This window comes from Cupressus sempervirens, chromosome 8, assembly GCF_028749045.1.
Source record: "Cupressus sempervirens isolate cs-2001-9-10 chromosome 8, ASM2874904v1, whole genome shotgun sequence".
NCBI lineage: Eukaryota > Viridiplantae > Streptophyta > Pinopsida > Cupressales > Cupressaceae > Cupressus > Cupressus sempervirens.
Genome location: NC_143125.1, coordinates 815362095 through 815375933, shown reverse-complemented (window position 1 = coordinate 815375933; position 13839 = coordinate 815362095).

The window sequence follows — 13839 nt, the reverse complement described above, 5'->3', positions numbered from 1 at the left end:
TAGTATTCTCTAAAACTTTTATACCCTTTCAAATCTTATTATCCCTTTGTATTTTATTCACTCAGTAGACATTCATATACATTACTTCAATACTAAAATGAAAGTAAATGTAACTAATCTATTTCAACAAATGCATGTAAACATAAATCTATTAACACAAAACATAACACAATGATTTGATCACACAAAAACTCATGGTTAGAGGGAAAATTATGGATATAAGGTTGCCTTTTTAAGTCTACAATATTTGTCAATTCTTGTGACTTACTCAATTAGGAGTAATAAAATCAAATCTGTAAAGATATACATTTGTCAAGGATTTTACAACATGATAAAAATGTGTGTACTTTTTAAAGATATTTATAACTATATTGTTAAGTATGCCTTTTTAAAGGATTTAATTGCTACAATGATAAGAAAATAGCAATGAAACTAATCTGTATATTAGCAACTCACTTTTCTTGTTCAAATTCCTCTTCTACTCAATGATTTATCACCTCTAATAATGATTACATCAAATCCTTCCTTATGCTTCTTGATTCTATTATTTGCAGTAGAACTTCCTCCTTAAACATCTAGTACAACCATCTCATAGAAAAAAACTTTATCAACAATAGTATTTGCAGTAGTAATGACATTAAATTGTTCCTTGTAGGTCCTTAGATAATATATTTAGCCTCTTTCAATAATTGACCTAATTAAGGTTTAGGAATGTTTTGGAATTCACTCTTGATCTAAATCAACAATGTAGAATCACCCTTTTTCCTTTCTTTTCATTTCTCCTCTTTTATTAGCCTCCACTTTTCCTTGAAATTATAAATGATCAAATTACATTTACCAATGAATATTACCAAATAATTTCCTTGATATGTACAAATATCTATTCTAGCTCAGTGGAATCATTACACATAAGATTTTGTGTCATTTGAAACATTTATGTGCTTCCTTCATAGCTCAATGGATACTTTATTTAGCTCAGCATGAATGATGTAACTTGGTGTCCTTCTGACTTGGTTAAACATGAATTTTTTGGTAAGATTTGTGCTTAGTGTATATAAAATTGCTTGGTATATACTATGCTCGATATAATTGTATCATACTTACACTTTTTTCTTCTCTTAGCTCAATCAATATACTATGGCTTAGTAATAATGTTCACCAACCAATACCTTCTACCTTCATCACTAACTATTTGACACTAATGACAACATGATTTTTCATAGAAGTAATAATGCCACTATGTTGTAAATTATTTCGTGTACATGAATTTTATCCTTACAATAATTCTAATCTCTATAAAATAAGTAACTAAAAAATAAATAGATATATGTAATTTAAAATAATCAATTGAAAAACTTCAAAAAAGTTCAATATATTTATATTGATTAACATCATTAGAAAATATAAACTTTCCTATTGTGAAATTGTGAAATTGAGGGGAAAATAATTTCAAGACTAAGTCAACTCTCTTGAATTATGTACATCCCCATTTCCTTCTCAATACAACAAATGTCACCACTAATGTGAAATATACTCTATATGATAGTCCAGCTCCAATTCCATACCACAATTTTTCTTTGTTGTTCTTTTCTTTATTAACTGATGAAAAAATAGGAGTTTGAGTGAACTATAGCCATTAACATTTCTTTTCAAATGGACATCCCCATAAGTTTTGATTATTTAAATATGATAAATTAGTGATTTTTGTCATCTGTCCTCCTTGTGGTATACCCCCTCAAAGATTTTTGTTGGAAAGGTTGAGGGCTCCCATATAGCTCAAAGAACCAAGATCTATGATGTGTCCTAAGAAATTATTTCTTGAAAAGTCTAATGATTTCAACCAACTCAAGTGTACAATAGAATTTTTAATGACACCATTAAGATTGCTCATAGAAATTTTGAACACCTTCAACCCCTTCAAATTTCTCAAGGAAAAAGTAATATCCCCATTCAATTGATTGTTTTAGAGATCAATACATGTCATGTTGGAAAATCTATATGCATAGTCCTCATCTCTATCTTTAGAATACATTCTTATACATGTATTGGGCATATGGGTGTTGAATTAATATATCTAAATATTGAAATTTAGCTAAATTCTTGGTTTGGTTCTACCATCATTGCTTGTAAATTGAAAATTCCATCTAGTATAGGCCTTAATAGGTGATTTGAAGAAAGGTTCAAAATTTGAAGGTATTTCAACTACATAATTTCAGAAGGAATACTACCATCAAAATAATTCCTCCTCATTGCCATCATTGGAAGCTTAAAATTATTTCCTATTTACTTTGGTATCTAACCTATCAATATATTTTGTCCAACACCCAAAATAATCAATTTTGGACAATTTGATATGGAGGGAGGGAGTGATCCAGTCACCTTGTTATTCATTATCAATAGTGACTCCAACTAACATAGATTAATGAATTGGGATGGCATCCTTCCTATAAATTTATTATCCCCAAAATTCAAATCAACAAGCTATATTTAGAGGGATGATTCCATTCAAATGGTTATTCTAGATTTAATATCTACAGTGCACAACCACCTTGCACCATAGGATGAATAGTTCTTGTTATTGAATTGCCATTGATCAACAAAGCTTGTATACTATAGGGTAAAGTCGATGGCATTTTTCATAAAAGGCATTGTTTGAAACATCCAAGACCATCAAGTCATTCCAAGCTGAAGTGTTTAACAAAAGGTGATCTCTCATTCTAAAGAATTGTGGTATTCTCTTTTCTCAACCCTCCTTGCTCTCTTTTTTTAAATGGTCTTGGAAAAATGCTCTTGTAGGGTCGTCCAAAGCCCAAAATTTGATCACATAGGTTTGCAAGCAAGTGATAATTAAACATTGGGAATCATAGATGTATAGACTTATTCTCTAACACTGGTTGCCCCACCTCATTGAGATCCACATGATTTTATCCAATTTGAGCCTCCATATTTCTCATGGGTAGTCCTTTATAGAATCTAATTATGAGCTTTCTATTACTCTCCATAATCTCTAGGTTCAACTCAAGAAATCTAAAGACATTGTTATGATTTCCAAGCACCCTTGGAAGGACATGTTGTCAATGCTTCCTCCATGATTTTGTCCCAAATATTTATTTGCTATGTTGATTAGTTTCTAATTTTCTCTTTAGGTGATAGTGGATGCAGTTGGTCTATTTTCAACATACAATGATGTTGTTGGATTTGTATTTGTGGATGATGGCTTTTCTCTCTATAGTTTTCTCCAATTGCAGCAATTTGTTCAAGCAATTTAACTAGTCTTTTCTCTATTGTAATATATGTTTTAGTAGTTAATTCTACTCACAGCATCCCAATAGTCAATTGTTGGTGGCAATGTTATGGTTTTAAGTATTGTTTAACTTTCCCATTATATTGTAACTCATACTTGTGAGTTTACAGTTGATTTCTATTGAATAACTATTCTAATTGTAAATGCAATTCTTTTCTTCTTTCAATACATTTATTTATTTATTTATTTAATATATAAAGGTGACCCTAGAGATGATTTGTTATGAGATTGATGTTGTAAAAATGTCTTGTGTCCATTAGCCTAGTTAGAATTTCTCCAACAAGATTATTGTCAGCTAAATTGTGTTGATCAAAGATTGATACAATTATGAGAATGTGTTTCAATCATTATTTTGTCAGTGATGTCAAACTTGTCACATGCTAGTAAGACAATTGCTTAGATGATTTGAGTACTATCATTTTTTTGATTGATGAAGAGCATTTGATCAAATGAGGTAACAAGAGCATCTAGAGGAAATGTTGAATTATGTTATGTAAAAGAAGTATAAAGATCAATTAAGAAAATAAAAAGATAGTGGATTATTTATCTACTTAAGGCTACAAAGGATGGATACATTGATTAAGTCTAGAAGAACAAGGAAGAAGAATTGAATCTACTAAGCCTGACATAATGCACAGCATGTGTCAAGTAATGTTAGTGCAAGTCGAGCAAAAAATTAGTTGGAGTCAAGAAAAGTTGAATTTTAGTGTATGCCGAGTGAATTGTAGACAATTATGAGTAAACTAAACTTAGTGTAAGTCGAGTGAAGTTTAGTAGATGCCAAGCATCAATAAATTTTAGTATGTGCCAAGTGAACTGATAGTGGATGTTGAGCAAGATAGTATCTGTTGAGCATCTAAAGTTAGTTCATGTCAAGTAAGAACATTATGAGTTTGATCATAAATTTGATGAATATGAGCTGACAAGGTTGATTTCTTGGATTGTGTGAACTTTGTTGAAGATAAGCTTGATGAGTTGGTGGCACAAAATTCAAGGTAAACTATTTTGAGGCAAATTCAAAGAGGATTTAGAAGGAACTTTCTAGAGGGAGAAAAATAGAAAGATGGTTATATTCAATGAATCCTACCTAACCTTGGAATGGACGATTGTGATTAAGTGGAAAAAGATCCAAATTCTCTTTATAAGGGAATGCAAAGCTAGAAGAAACTATTGGCATGTGTGAGAACCTAAGGAAGACAAGGAGTCTAGGGTGTTGATTCATATGGTGGCCTAAGGAAAGAGTCTACAATTGGCATGCAAAGCAAGAAAGCTTAAGGGGATAAATGCTTGAAGGGTGAACAAGCTATCAAAGCTGAAGTGAATGAAGCCAAGAAAAATGGAGGACTAAAACAAAGATCTGTAATCTGCAAGTGAGTTGTGATTTATTATCAGATCAAAGCCTTACCATTACTCTCTAATAATTGTATTGGTTTAGGGTAAATCCTTTGGATTAAGGTTGACCTAATAGTCATTTTTAAATCCTTTAACTAGGTGGAATTCTAATGGAATGTCCTAAATTCCTCAAACAAGGCTCACTCCTAATAGGGTGATTGAAATCCTTTACCAGGTCACATATAATAGTGTGTATTGCAATCTTTAATAGGGTTGGCCTTTCAAAGGGCATCACTTTAGAAGAGTGAGAATTAGTAGCATGTTACTAGTGATTTTTCCTAAATTGGGTTTCCATGTAAAATCCTTGTGTCATATGTGTGAATGATTATGTTATTTTTCATGTTTAGATTTCTACAAAGTGATTTTGACCTAAGAAAGTAACCTACAAATAAGTTTTAAATGATATGATGGGTGCATGAAAGATACATGATATATATATATATATGAGTTCTTTTAAGCACTGAAAAGTTTAATTGGGAGTTTTGGACCTTGGATAACTAATTCATCCCCACTCTCAATTACTCTAAATTATTCCAACAATTAGTATCAGAGAATTGGTTGCTTGTGAGAAATAGTTTCAAGGTATTATAAGTCAAAGATCAAAATTCATAGGAGAGAGATACCTAAGCTTGAAAAGGATAACTTTCTTGCATGGAAAATTTTAATGAAGATACACCTAGGAGGACTTAGTGATCATGCACAAATTACAATCACTATTGAATATTTTGACCCTGCTGGAGCCCTCACTAATGAAGATTTGAAAAAGAAGAAAGGGCACAATTAGGAAATGTTGGAGATTGCATCTACCCTAAGTTATTATGAGTTTGATGATATCAAAGACTTTGATACTACAAAGAAGATGTGGGATGCACTTCAGACCATCTGTGGAGGAGACACAATTGTTTTGAGAGCCAAATCTGAAAGTCTCAAAGGTAAGTTCATTGAAATGAGAATGGAGGAAGATGAGAACATTGTTTAGTACTATTTTAGAATAAAAGAAGTTATAAATGCTATCAAAAGAGCTTCTAGTAAGATTGATGCTGATACTATATTAAGCAAAGTATTGAGGATACTTCTACCCATCTATGTTATTAGAGTTTCTATCATACAAGAGTTGAGATGTGTACTTGGCACCAACCTAACACTTGAAGGATTTTTAGGTAGGCTTGCTACCTTTGAACTCTCTAATTTTGATAACTTCAAACCTGAGAATGTTAAATTTTCTTTCAAAACTAAGTTGTCACTGAAAGAACCTGATAAAGAAAAAGAAAATGGTCAAATATGTGTCTAGTGATAGTGACATATATGAGGAAGATGTTGAACAACTTGAAGCATTGTTGCCTAGGAGATTCCATAGAGGCAAACGAAAATGAAAAGTTAAGATATCTATCATATGTTTCAATTTTGATGAAGTTGTTCATATTGCTACTAGATGTCCAGAGAAGAAGAACAATAGAAATGGAGAAAAGTTCAAAAGAAAAAGAGATGAGAATAGCAAAGACTACAAGAACAAGGAAAGAAATCCTACCACATTTCTGAAGAGGAATCCAATGAAGAATTAGATGATCATGATGATGAAGTTTTCTATGTTGCAATGAAGGATGAATCTGATGAAGATGAGGCAACTGCACTTGTATCTAATGTGAACAAGAGTGATAGATGGATTATCGACAATGGTTATTCCAATCACATTACTGTGTTGGAAATATAATAGGAAAATTAAACTCTAGAGGGGGGGTAAATTAGTACTTCAAAAATTTAACCATAAAATCATTCACCTCACATCCATCTTATAATTTAACATGCAAATTGAAACACCAAATTAAGCATGTACGTCCATAGCATGAAATCAAATAAACATTCACACATATGACACAAGAGATGATTACCTAGAAACCCTCTAATGAGAAGGTAAAATTGGGGTGGGGATGACACCCACAAATCTTTTCTATTGCAATTGTAAAGTGTATCCAATGAAGGTTACAATTATTTTATTATGAAACATGATCTACCCTATGAAAGGTATGTCATGTTAAAGGCTTATAGGATTGTTAGATCTTACCCTATTAAAATATTTCAACACCCTATTAGAAGTGTGCTTGATTAAAGGTCTTCAACTCAAAATTAAGTAAGCACCTTGTTAAAGGATTTATCACACCCTATTAAGACTGTTCTTTTAAGAGATTCAACCAATTCACTTGTTAGGATGTCTCAACAATGATCTTGTGGTTAGCACTCTGCTGCTAGATAATAGATCATCTCTTTGCATGTATCCTTGATCCTCCTTTGATAAGATGTATCTCTTATGTCCTCTAACTCCTTTCGTTTGTTCTCATCTAACTAATTCTACAATTCATAACTCTTTGATCACAACTCCTTAGTCACAATGAAATGCTTTGTTTGCATGTGAAAAATTCTCTCTCTACTCATACTAATGTATTAGGGTCTATCCTCCTTATGAAGATCTTTGTGACTTAGGGTTGGGTATGAATCAATGATTGTGATTCACCTATATTGTCGCTTAATCCTTCCCTTTTTCTAATTGGTTGCATGTACTACATAGGGATCATCAATTAAGAGAATTGATTATCACTGTAATGGGAAAATGGTTTTGGTAAGAAGTTAGGGCAGTTGCCAAACTTCTTGGCAAAAAATTATTTTAAGGTTGCAAAGAAATTGTAATGGGTTCTTCTATTCAACGACAGTTCTATAGCTACAGGTGAGGGAGAATTCATTTTTATGTGCAGTGATTGTAACAGGGAGGGCGAATAGCAGTGTTATTTCTATTTTTTTGCAAGTTGACTATAATGATAGAGATAAAATAATATTATTATTGTTTTGTTATGCATTTGAAATAAAAGAGAGTTTCATACATCAGATTCTGAAGTCTAAATATGGTTTTCTTGGATTGAAAATGATTTTATAGTCATTTCTTTCATGTTTTAGGTGCAGTTTTGCATTATCATTCATATTCAGCAAAATAAAATAACACTTCTTTGTACTTTCCTTGTGATATGAGAAATTGGATAGGTAGTCTTGTGGCTATTTGTTCATTTTCTTTCTTCATTGTATAGCTTATAAATCTTATAATCGTATTTATCCCATAGTGATGGGTAAATGCTAGAAAACCTTTATGTTAACCAGTTATTGAAATCCTCTGAATATCTTTCTAAGAGGGAGCTGTACCTCTCAACTCAGAGGAAAACTATCAATCTCATGATAGTATTTCCAATTTTTAGTGGCAATTGTTCTTCTATTTGGGTGTCTTGAGTCATTCTTTGTATTTAATATTGGAAGGACAAAACTATTTACTAGCAATATATAATAATGTAATGTAATGATATAACATATAATATATTATATTATTCTTATTATAATCTATAAATATAATATATATTATGTTATTATGTTATTATTATTATTATCTATAAAATATTATTATTATTATGAGCTATATATAATAATATATTATCTTATTAGTTTATAATCTATAAATATTTTGTGTGTGTGTGTGTGTGTCCCTAGGAGAACTAGGACCCCTAGGGACATATGTCATCATGTAATGGGTTGAAGGAACCTACGACACACTTTGACCCATAAGAAAGATTTTTTTATGTCTTTAGGCGTCCTAGGACACCTAAGGACATATGTCATCATTTAATGGGTCGAAGGGGAACATAAGTCAACCTATGACCCCCTTTGAGCCATTTGAATGATTTTAATATGTCCCTAGGGGTCCTAAGATCCGTAGGGACATATGTCATCATGTAATGGGTCGAAGGGGGTCATTAATCAACTTATCACCCATTTTGACCCATTTAAACGATTCTAATATGTCCTTAGGGGTCCTAGGACCCCTAGGGACATATGTCATCATGTAATCAGTCAAAGGGGGTCATAGGTCAACCTATGACCACCTTTGACCCATTCAACAATTCAAATATGTCCCTAGGTGTCCTAGGACCCCTAGGGACATATGTTGACATATAATGGGTCGACGGGGGTCATAGGGCAACCTATGACCCCATTTGACCCATTTGAAAGATACCAACATGTACTTAAGGGTCCTAGGACCCCTAGGGACATATCTCATCATGTAATGGGTTGAAAGGGGTCATAGGTCAACTTATGACCCCCTTTGACCCATAAGAATGATTCTATTATTTATGCAATCATTTAATGGGTCGAAGGGGGTCATAGGTCAACCTATGACACCCTTTGACCCAATTGAACAATTCTAATATGTCCCTCAAGGTCCTAGGACCCCTAGGGACATATGTCATCATGTAATGGCTCGAAGGGGGTCATAGGTCAACTTATGAGCCCCTTTGACCAACTTGAACGATTCGACCCCTAGGGACATATGTCATCATGTAATGGGTCGAATGGGGTCATAGGTCAACCTATAACCCCCTTTGACCCATACAAATGATTCTACTATGTTCCTAGGGGTCTTAGGACCCTTAGGAACATATGTCATCATGTAATGGGTCGAAGGGGGTCCTAGGTCAACCTATGACCCACTTTTACCCATAAAAAGGATTCTATTATGTCCCTAGGGGTCCTATGATGCCTAGGGACATATGTCATCATTTAATGGGTCAAAAGGGGTCATAGGTAAACCTATGGCCCCCTTTAACCCATTTGAACAATTATAATATGTTCCTGGGGGTCCTGACACCCCTAGGGACATATGTCATCATGTAATGGGTCCCTTTTACCCATTTCAATGATTTTAATATGTCCCTTGAGTCCTATGACCCCTAGGCACATATGTCATCATTTAATGGGTCGAAGGGGGTCATAGGTCAACCTATGACCCCCTTTGATCAACAAGAAGGATTATATTATGTCTCTAGGGGTCCTAGGACCCCTAGGGACATATGTCATCATTTAATGGGTCGAAGGGGGTAATAGGTCAACTTATGACCCCTTTTGACCCATTTCAAAGATTCTAATATGTCCCTAGGGGTCCTAGGACCCCTAGGGACATATGTCATCATGTAATGGGTTGAAAGGGGCCATCGTTCAACCCATGACCCCCTTTGACCCATTTCAACGATTCTAATATGTTCCTAGGGGTTCTAAGACTTGTAGGGACATATGTCATCATATAATGGGTCGAAGGGGATAATAGGTCAACCTATGACCCCCTTTGACCCATTTCAACGATTCTAATATGTTCCTACAGGTCCTAAGACTACTACGGACATATGTCATCATGTAATCGATCGAAAGGGGTCATAGGTTAACCAATGACCCCCTTTGACCCATTTCAACAATTCTAATATGTCCTTAGGAATCCTAGGACCCCTAGGGACATATGTCGTCATTTAATGGGTCGAAGGGGATCATAGATTGACCTATGACACCTTTTGACTCATTTGAACATTTCTAATATGTCCCTAGGGGTCCTAGGACCCCTAGGGACATATGCCATCATGTAATGGGTTGAAGGGGATCATAAGTCAACCTATGACCCCCTTTGACCTATAAGAAGGATTCTATTATTCCATAGGGGTCCTAGGATCTCTAGGGACATATGTAATATTTTAATGGGTCGAAGGGGGTCATAGGTCAACCTATGACCCCTTTTTACCCATTTGAACAATTATAATATATCCCTAGGGGTCTTAGAACACCTAGGGACATATGTCATCATGTAATTGGTCGAAAGGAGTCATAGGTCAACCCATTACATGACAACATACGTCCGTAGAGTTTCTAGGACTCTTAGGGACATATTAGAATCATTCAAATGGGTTGAAGGGGATCATATGTTTGACCTATGACCCACCTTTGACCCATTTGAACGATTCTAATATGTCCCTAGGGTTCCTAGGAACCCTAGAGACATATGTCATCATCTAATGGGTTGAAGGGGGTGATAGGTCAACCTATGACCCCCTTTGACCTAAAAGAAGTATTATATTATGTCTTTAAGGGTCCTAGGACCCCTAGAGACATATATCATCATTTAATGGGTCAAAGAGGTTCATAGCTCATTCTATGACCCCCTTTGATCCATTTGAACAACTCTAATATGTCCCTATGAGTCTTAGGACCATAGGGACATAAGTCATCATGTAATGGGTCGAAGGGGGTCATAGGTCCCTTTGACCAATTTAAATAATTCTAATATGTTGCTAGAGGTCTTAGGACCCCTAAAGACATATTTCATCATTTGATGGGTCGAAGGGAGTCATAGGTCAACTCATGACCCCCTTTGAACCATAAGAAAGATTATATTAAGTCCCTAGGGGTCTTAGGACCCCTAGGGACATATATCATCATTTATTGCATCAGAGGGGGTCATAGGTCCTTTCAACCCATTTCAACAATTCTAATATGTCACGAGGAGTCCTACGACCCCTAGGGACATATGTCATCATGTAATGGATTGAAGGGAGTCATAAGTCAACCTATGACCCCCTTTGACCCATTTCAACAATTCTATTATGTTCCTAGTAGTCCTAGTACACCGAGGGACATATGTCATTATGTAATGGGTTGAAGAAGGTTATAGGTCAACCTATGACCTCCATTGACCCATAAGCATGATTCTATTATGTTCTTAGGTGTCCTAGGAACCCTAGGGACATATGTTTTTATTTAATGGGTCAAAGGGGGTCATAGTTTGATTTCAATAATTCTAATATGTCCTTAGGAGTCCAAAGATACCTAAGGACATATGTCATCATGTAATAGGTCGAAGGGGGTCATAAGTCAACCTATGAACTCATTTGATCCATAAGAAGGATTCTATTATGTCCTTAGGGGTGCTAGGACCACTAGGAACATATGTTATCATTTAATGCGTCGAAGAGGGTCATAGGTCAACCTATGACCCCCTTTGACCCATTTGAAGGATTGTACTATGTCTCTAGGGGTCTTATATCCCCCAAGGACATATGTTATCATGTAATGGGTCAAAAGGGGTCATAGGTCAACCCATTACATGACAACATACGTCAGTAGGGTTCCTACGACCCCTAGAGACATATTAGAATCGTTCAAATGGGTTGAAGGGTATCATATGACCCCCTTCAACCCATTTGAAAGATTTTAATATGTCTCTAGGGTTTCTAGGAACTGTAAGGACATATGTCATCATGTAATGGGTCGAAGGGGGTCATAGGTCAACCTATGACCCCCTTTGATCCATAAGAAGTATTCTATTATGTACCTAGGGGTCCTAGGACCCCTAGGGACATATGTCTTCATGTAATGGGTCGAAGGAGGTCATAGGTCAACCTATGACCCCCTTTGACCCATAAGAAAGATTCTATTATGTCTTAGAGGTCCTAGGACCCGTAGGGACATATGTCATCATTTAAAGGGTTGAAGGGGGTCATAGGTCAACCTATGACGCCCTTTGACCCATTTCAAGGATTCTAATATGTCCCTAGGGTTCCTAGGACCCCTATAGACATATGTCATCATGTAATAAATCGAAAGGGGTCATAGGTTAACTTATGATCCCCTTTGACCCATTTCCACAATTCTAATATGTCCCTAGAGATCCTAGGACCCTTAGGAACATATGTCATCATATAATGGGTCGAAGGGGATCATAGGTTGACCTATGACCCCTTTTGACCCATTTGAACATTTCTAATATGTCCCTAGGGACATATGCCATCATGTAATGAGGTCCTAGGACCTCTAGAAAAATATGTCATCATGTAATGGGTCGAAGGGGATCATAGGTCAACCTATGACCCCCTTTGACCCATAAGAAGGATAATATTTTATTTGTAGGGGTCCTAGGATCCCTAGGGACATATGTCATATTTTAATGGGTCAAAGGGTGTTATAGGTCAACCTATGACCCCCTTTTATCTATTTAAACAATTATAATATATCCCTAGGGGTCTTAGGACCCTTAGGGACATATGTCATCATATAATTGGTCGAAGGGGGTCATAGGTCAACCCATTACATGAAAACATACATCTATAGTATTCTTAGGACCCTTAGAGACATATTAGAATCGTTCAAATGAGTCGAAGGGGATAAGAGGTTTGACTCCCTTTGACCCATTTGAACGATTCTAATATGTCGCTAGGGTTCTTAGGAACCCTAGGGACATATGTCATCATGTAATGGATCGAAGGGGGTCATAGGTCAAACTATGGCCCCCTTTGACCCATAAGAAGTATTATATTATGTCCTTAGGGATCCTAGGACTCCTAGGGACATATGTCATCATTTAATGGGTCAAAGGGGTTCATAGGTCAACCTATGACCTCTTTTGATCCATTTAAAAAAATTTAATATGTCCCTAAGAGTCCTAAGACCATAGGGACATATGTCATTATGTAATGGGTCGAAGGTGGTCATAGGTCAACCTATGACCCCCTTTGACCAATTTCAATGATTCTTATATGTCTCTAGGGGCCTTAGCACCCCTAAGGACATATGTCATCATTTAATAGGTCGAAGGAGGTCTTAGGACCCCTAGGGACATATATAATCATTTAATGCATCAGAGGGGGTCATAGGTCAACCTATGACCCCTTTTGACCTATTTCAACGATTCTAATATGTCTCGAGGAGTCTTAGGACCCTAAGGACATATGTCATCATGTAATGGATCAACCTATGACCCATTTTGACCCATTTAAACGATTCTAATATGTCCTTAGAGGTCCTAGGACCCCTAGGGACATATGTCATCATGTAATCAGTTGAAAGGGGTCATAGGTCAACCTATGACCACCTTTGACTCATTCAACAATTCTAATATGTCCCTAGGTGTCCTAGGACCCCTAGGGACATATGTCGACATGTAATGGGTCGAAGGGGGTCATAGGTCAATCTATGACCCCATTTCACCCATTTGAATGATACTAATATGTCCTTAAGGGTCCTAGGACCCCTAGGGACATATCTCATCATGTAATGGGTCAAAAGGGGTCATAGGTCAACTTATGACCCCATTTAACCCATAAGAATGATTCTATTATTTCTCTAGGGGTCCTAGGACCCCTAGGGACATATGCAATCATTTAATGGGTTGAAGGGGGTCATGGGTCAACCTATAACACCCTTTGACCCAATTGAACAACTCTAATATGTCCCTCAGGGTCTTAGGACCCTTAGGGACATATGTCATCATGTAATGGCTCGAACGGGGTCAT